An 8,050-nucleotide genomic window follows, 5' to 3' on the forward strand; every position below is an offset into this window, starting at 1 on the left:
CCCCCACCATTCCATCCATAGCCTAACTTCCCTAAGGTTCTCTCTCTAAACTCATCCTTCTGAGACCCCTCAAATCAAGAGACTAACTGGTTCTTCTGGTTCCCAACAGCCCAGTTTAAAGTCTGGGAAGCCTCCGCCCATTTCCTCCTGGCCCATTAGAATAATACGCCTCTAGGGCTCCTAAATCCCTCTTCACAATGCCTGGCTGTGTGTCTTGAAGAGCCCACCAGAATCCCCTCCTCTGAGCCAATCCTAGTTTCCTTGTTTCTTGTCTTCTCTCTACTCCTCCTGGGGTCTCGAGACATCCAGGAGCTTGGTTGCTCTGTGGCTCAGAAACTCCTCAATTCCCAGTCTGGATCCCTGCCTTTCCTTCACCAGACTCCGAGTCTGCCCTATGCCCCGACGGCAACAGACACATTTTAGTAAGTAGGGAAGACACCTCTGCCTGCTCCCCTTCCACTGCCCTGTAGCCACCCTGAAGTCATTTATCTCCTTAAGTGCCTCAGTCCTAGAACAGGATATTCTGCCTGAACTGGGACTCTTGAACTGCCTTCTGGGATCGGGTTGAAATTAACCAGGGTTTCATGCTGGGCACAGGCCACTGGATAGGGGTAAAATGATTTGCCTGGTACAACCTTTTCTTGGGTACCTACAGGTTTAGCTACTAGGCATCCAGATAGTGTATCAGTGTGCTAGTGACTAAACTTATGGATCACATAGACTTGCTCCTATATGCACAAACTATCACCCTTACCCACATATCAGCAAATACACATAAACGCACCCAAGAGTACAGAATCAGACGCATACAAATCAGTGAGACACAACTCACTAACTGTACACAAAATCCCCACAGTTTAGTTGAGCCCCAACTCCTTCAACCAACCATACCAACACATTCCCCGACATACCACAGACACAAATGCAATCTGAAATCCACACAAACACCCTCTGCCAGGCACAGTATGAACTCAAGCCTTACAACCCGAATTCCATGGCCGGGACCCACATGGTAGGAGAGAACGGACTCCTCTGAAAGTTGTCCAAAGACCTACACACACACACACACACACACACACACACACACACAAGCACAAATAAATAAATGTAATAAAAAAATTTCACACTCACAATACCACACAGTAGTAGACCCACACAAGGAGACATGGAGTCGGGCTCAACTACAGACACGTCACCCCATGTTCAAATACAATCTCGTACAATCCCGCTCAGCCACATTGGTAAAGTTGGGCAGTTGGGCAAAACTCAGAACCGCAGCTCACACGTATACAAAAACGGATACGGTTACAAAGTCTAACACAAGCTCTCTCACACACACACCCTCACAAGGAGAGAATGTGAGTCTGCAGTGTTCAAATAACCCAGTTATCACCAGCTACAACCACACAGGAGAGCCAAACTAAGTTATCCATGAACTTAAAGTTGTCGGGGAAAACACATTGCAGGGTCCAGACCCTCCAAATCGGAGTTACACAAATCTCCACAAAGTAACAAAAGTGTCTGAGAGCTATGCCACAGTCTTCCCTCGCACACCCCCTACCCAGACCACTGTCCTCGACAGAGCTGTGACAAGGTGGGGTCCCAGGACGCACGCAGACACCCGTGGCCTCTTAGTCCTCTCCCGTGTCCTTGCCTCTCATCCCCGCGCTCGGTTCTCCAGTCGCACTCACCTCCAGGCACCGCAGCCCGCGGTCACCCGGAGTTGGAATGCCGCGGGAAGACTTTCAAACCCAAGTCCCCTAGCTCGAGGGCACCACCCACCGGACTACATATCCCAGAAGCTCGAGTGCGGGCCAACCCGCGGTTTCCTATCTGTGAAGCGCCCAGAGCCGGGAACATAGCTCGCTGGGCCTTGTGGGAAATGTAGTCTTCAGCAAGATGAGCGCGTTTTAAGCGCTCTACAGACGCTGCCCCTCTGTGGCTCCACTCAACGAGTGCTGTTGAGCTACTGCGTCTCCTGGTGGAAAAGTTGCCTTCGGTTGCAAAATTTCTAAACTGAGAGAGGCCTCTGGTAGGAAAGGAAAAGATTTTTTTCAGGCTACGTAATGATACAGTGGGGGAAAGTGGTTTGGTTTGGGACAAGGTTTCACTGTGTAGACCAGGCTGACCTCAACCTCATGATCCTCTTCCTTAGCTTCCCAAATGCTGGGATTACTCGAGTGAGTCACCAATCTGCCTCTGTTTTCACTTGTTTGCTTCTGAACCTATGTTACCGTCAGGCCACAGCGTAGGTTTGAGGCCTTTTTCTCAGCTGGTAGAAAACTCAGTTTCTACAAGTGGTATCCCCTCATTATCGATTAGGACTGAGCCTCCCACGGTTGTATAGATTTACAGGGCATGGAGGATGTATGTCGGGCAGGAAGATGTGTCCATTATTACCGCAGCTATGTCGTTAATGCCTCTTCCTATTCAAACCCAGTGTCGCAGGGTATGGCATTTCTCTCTTGAAGGTGAAGTTTAAACCTCCTTCTTCCAGGATGCTTGCTTTAGCCAACAGAATGAAGTGGGTAGCCCTAATTCCAGTTGTCAGCGGGCTGGTTCACTGATTCTCTTGCACTTTTGTCGGAAGGAAGGAATGATCATGGGTAAGAACTTGATGGGTGGATAAAGGTGGTAACCACCAAGTCACAACCCAGGGGTGTTGTGATTTGAATGAAAATGGTCACCAAAGGTTCATAGGTGACACTATTAGGAGGTATGGCCTTGTTGGAGGAAGTGTGTCACTGGGAGCTGGCTTTGAGGTTTCAAAAGCTCAAGCCAGGTCTAGTGGTTTACATACAGTCTCTTCCTGCTGCCTGTGGATCCAGATGTAGAACCCTCAGCGGCCTCTCCAGCAGCATGACTGCCTGCATGCGGCCGCATTTCCCACCATGATGACAATGGGCCAAATCTCTGAACTGTAAGTCAGTCCCAGTTAAATGCTTCCCTTTATGAGAGTTGCCAATGTCATGGTGTCTCTTCACAGCAACAGAAACCCTAACCAAGACGTGAGGTCAGCCCCAGGACTCACAACTGTAGAAGGAGAAACCTGGCCTCCACAAATTGTCCTCTGAGCTTCACAGGGACACACATAGCCACACACAATAATTAAGAAAGTAAATAAATAAATAATGTATAATAAAAATCTCCCACCCTCAATGTGATAGTGTTGCCAAATTGACAGGCTCTATAGTCACCTGGGACACGGGCCTCTGGGCATGCCTGGATCAGGGGAGACTATCTTGATGATGGTAGATGAGGGAAGACCCATCTTCACCCTGGCTGGAATACCAGTGCGCTGATCAGGGGGTCTTGGACTGTACAAAAGGGAGAACATGAACTGAGCAGCAGCATGCATTCCTCACTCTCTGTATCCTAACTGTGGATGTGAGAGAACCAGCTGCTTCAGGCTCTCGCTGCTTTTGCTCTCTACCCGTATGCTCTCCTGATGGACCAGATCTTGAGTTGTGAGATAAAATAAGCCCTTTCTCCTGTAAGTTTCTTTGGTCAGAGTAATTTATCACAGCCACAGGAAAAGGAATTAAGATGGAAATGCTATACCTAGGGCCTAGGTTAGCTCACAGACAGTCAACACCAGACATAAAAGCAGGCCTAGACAAGATAAGCGGTGCCACCAGCCCGTCTGGAGCTTATTCCAGAGGTGTGAAGTTTTGCTGTTGCTTTGAGACAAGGTCTCTCTACGTAGCCCAGACTGGCCTCAAATCCAGAGATCTACCTGCCTGTTGGATGCTGAATGTAAAGGTGTGTACACAGAGATAGGAAGATCTGTGGCTTTAGGTTCTTTTGTTTTTATGTATATGTGTGTGCCTGAGTGTAGGCATATGCACCATGCAAACGGGTGCCTATGGAGGCCAGAAGAGGGAGTTGAATCCCCTAGAACTGGAGTTAGGTGGCTGTGAGTCATCCCATGCCTTATGATCATGACCTTAGTGAATTGCTACATGAGACGTGAGTGGTTTATGAGGTATGCAATAAGTTCATATTAATATGAGGCTGGCATGTGTTGGGTGGGGAAGGACAAGTCTAGATGTAGAAGTCTCTGCCTGATTTAGGATGCAGTATTGCCCTGTCTGTAAGAAAAGGGACTTGAATGTGGCCAACCATTGTCATCAGATGTCTGACTGGAGGTAGGAAGAGTACCAGCCTTGGCTTCTTTCTTACCTTCCCGAGGGAGGGAACTGGTTTGCTTGCCATTGCTGATAACACATTGTGTTCCACTTTACAACTGTCCCTCCTTGAATTAATAATAGTTTACTTTCAACATTCAGGAATTCTTGGAGAGCTTGTTTCTTTTGGCCAATGAATAGATTATTTGTGTATAGTGGTTTGGGATGAGTGTCTTATAGGGCTTATGAGTTAAAGGCATAAGTCCCCTGCTTGGCTCTATTGGGAAGTAACAGAATCTTTGAGAAGTAGGATCTAATTCCCAGTTCTTAGGTCACTAGGACATACCCTTGAAGGAACCTGTGGGACTCTTAGTCACACTTTTGCTTCCTGGTTTGTGAGAAGAGTAGCTTATTCTGTGAGCACACTCCCACCCTTGCCAGCATCTCAGAGTAATGGAACCATTTGATCTTGGGCAGCAATCTTAAGCCAAAAATAAACCTTGTTTGTTCATAAGTTAATTGCCTCTGGCGTTTCATTATGGCAATGGGAAGGCCTTTCAGCCACACTGTAAAGGAGAATGGGGCACTGGGAACTAAGCTTGCCCTGGCCAAATATCTCTTTGATATAGCCAGTCCTGATCTATATAACTAACCTAGTTAGCTATTAGTTTCTTTTGATTGTGACTGGTTGTTGGGAACCCATGAGCACACATCAACAGATGCTAGAGAGATATCAAATCTCATGTAGTAAATATATTGGGAGAAAGTTAATCACCTCTTCAAATGAGCTATGGGGAAAGAAAGAGGTCCTTAGGAGTATCAGGGATGGTCATAAAATCTCAATGGACATGCATTTTATTTCTTTTCTCTCTTGCCTTCTTTCGGGGGTACTCTTTAGAAAAATGGAAAAGGATGAATCTTTTGCCTGGACCTATGCTGAAATCCCTTGTTATAAGATGACTACTCAAGAATGGCTTTGTGGTAGTTTAAATGTAACTGGCCCCATAAGTTCATAGGGAGTGGCACCATTAGGAGGCGTGGCTTTGTTGGAGTGGGTATGGCCTTGTTAGAGGAAGCATATCACTGTGGGGGCAGGCTTTGAGGATTCCTATGCTCAGGATACTGCCCAGTGTCTCTGTTGCCTTTCTGTTGCTTGTAAGATGTTGGACTCTAAGCTACTTCTCCAGCACCATGTCTGCCTGCACACCGCTATGCTCTCCACCATGATGATAATGGGCTGGACCTCTGAAACTGTAAGCAAGCCACCCTAGGTTTTTCCTTTATAAGAGTTGCCATGGTCATGGTCTCTTCACAGTAATATAATCCTACAGGAAAAGAGCCAAGACTTGGTGAAGTGCTTGCAGAGGGTGAAGGAAGTACAGAATGGGTAGCAGAGGAAGGTAGTTCTATATACCATCTAAGGCCATGTGACCAGTTGCAGAACTGAGGATTATAACTGGCATGAGAGCTTCTGTTGTATGTTAAGAATGAATTTGCATAGACATTTGTGTTTTCTTTCAATTTCTTTATCATATGTTGTAGCATCAATTAAGAGAATATAAATGGTTATCATATTCAAGTCTGAGATACTAGAAGGATGTTCCTCAAGGGGCATTGCCACTATTCCTTTTTTTAATTAATTTTTTTCATTTATTTTACATACTGACCAGTTTCCCCTTCCCTTTCCACTCCCATTCCCTTCCCTCACCTGCCTTCTACCTCCCCCTATCCACTCCTCCTCTATTTCCATTCAGAAAGGGGCAGGCCTCCCATAAGAGTCAAGAAAGCATGGCACATAAAGTTGAGGCAGAGCCAAGCTCCTTCCCCTGCATCAAGGTTGGGTGAGGCAACCCAGCATGGAGAACTGGCTCCCAAAAGCCAGGTCAAGCACCAGGTACAGGTCCTGATCCCACTGATAGGAGCTCCACAAACAGACCAAGTGACACAACTGTCACCCGCATGAAGAGGGCCCAGGTCAATCGCTTGCAGGCTCCCTAGCTGTCCGGAGTTGGTGAGCTTCCAAGAGCTCAGGTCAGCTCTCTGTGGTTTCCCCTGTAATGACCTTGACAGCGCCCCCCTCCCACCCCCTTGCTCGTTTAATCCTCTCTCTTCAACGGGACTCCTGGAGCTCAGCACAGTGCTTGGCTATGGATCTCTGCATCTGCTTCCATCAGTTACTGGATGAATCATTTGCTACTGTTCTAAATTTATGATGTGGTTGTGGTTGTATGAGGGATAGTTATACATGCTAGGTGTAATTATGATCTGGTTAAATCTATAATACATTTGCAATTGTATGTGGAATAGTTATGTTATGTTTAGTCATAGTTATGACCTGGTTATTGTTTTTCATTTGGAAATTAATCATGGCATAAGGAGATATGATTGTGTGCCAAGTTGAAAAGGAGTGGATTGCAATGTCTATTCTTGGTTGTTAACTTGTCTACATATGGAATGAACAATCCAGAAATGGAGGGCACACGTGACCTGGACCTTGAGGCCAAAAGGCCACTTGCCTTTGATAGGGATCTTGAGGCTGAATGACAGGCACCTTTAATCCAGACCTTGAGGCTCCAAGGCACACCTTTAATCTGGGCCACACCTTCTGTTGGAAGCCTCTGTAAGGCCGAGGGAAGAAGGAAGGGGTGGGTGTGTTCATTCTTCACCTGCTTACCCTCACCTTGTCATTTCCTTCACTGGCATTGGAGCCTCTTTCCTCAGGATCCCAGCATATACAGAAGACCAGCTAAGACACCCAGCCTTGTGGGACTGCGCAACTCTAGATTCTTGGACTTTCCATTGACAGCTAGCCGTTGTTGGACTCAGCCTGTAAGTCATTCCAATAAATCCATTTATATTATGTATGTGTATGTATAATAAGCATATACACACATATATGTGTATACATATACATATGTGTATATATGTGTGTATGTATATCTATATATAGAGAGGGGGAATTCCTTCTATAAGTTCTGTGATTCTAGAGAACCCTGACTAATACAGGCTCCCATTGGCTCATATATTTGAATTCTTAGTCATCAGGAAGTGGCAATATTTGAGAAAGAATAGGTGTGGCCTTATTGGAGGAAGTATGTTACTTGGGGTGGGTTTTATAAGAGTTGCCATGGTCATGGTGTCTCTTCATAGCGAAAGAACAGTGACTAAGACAGTTGCCAATGAGGTCCCCACAATTCAATGAGGTTTCATTTGAGCATAAATAAAAGTTTTAGAACTATGAAAACATTCAAGACCTGCCAGGGGCCAGAGTGACTAGAATTCAGAGAAATTTACACTCTTCTATCTTAAAAGCAAAGTCTAGTCATGGACTGTGGAGGGTGACAGAGGAAGTGGAGTGTGTTGGCCGTTCCCTTTGAGTTACAGAATCAGAGATGCAGCAGTCATGGACCATGTATGGTCTTCCCATCCTAGTCACCAACAGGGGTTCAGTTAACTAACAGACTTTATCTCTGGTCATTATGAGGCTGCAAACATGCTTAGTAATTATTATCTTAATAATTATCCCCCCGGAAGACTGGGGGGATGGCCCAGTTGGAATAGTGCTTCCCATTCATACATGAGAACCTGGGTTTAATTCCTGGAACTCACATAAAAAGTCAGGTGTGGTGGCACACACTTGTAATCCCAGCACTTCACTGCTGTTAGTTGGAATGGGGGAGAAGAACCCTGGGGATCACTGGTCAGCCATGCTGGCTTTGTGGGGAGCTTCACAAGGTGGGTACCTAAGGAATGGCACACCCAAGGTTAAACTCTGGCCTCCATGTATACTACACATACATACAAACACACACACACACACACACACACACACACACCCTCCCCAACCATAGCTAGGATAACCAACTAAAACTGTTATGTTCCTGGTGGTGAATCTGGCCTAAAGTATAATGAACGGAAATGAA

The sequence above is a fragment of the Arvicola amphibius genome, chromosome 8 (genome assembly GCF_903992535.2).
Source record: "Arvicola amphibius chromosome 8, mArvAmp1.2, whole genome shotgun sequence".
Taxonomy (NCBI): domain Eukaryota; kingdom Metazoa; phylum Chordata; class Mammalia; order Rodentia; family Cricetidae; genus Arvicola; species Arvicola amphibius.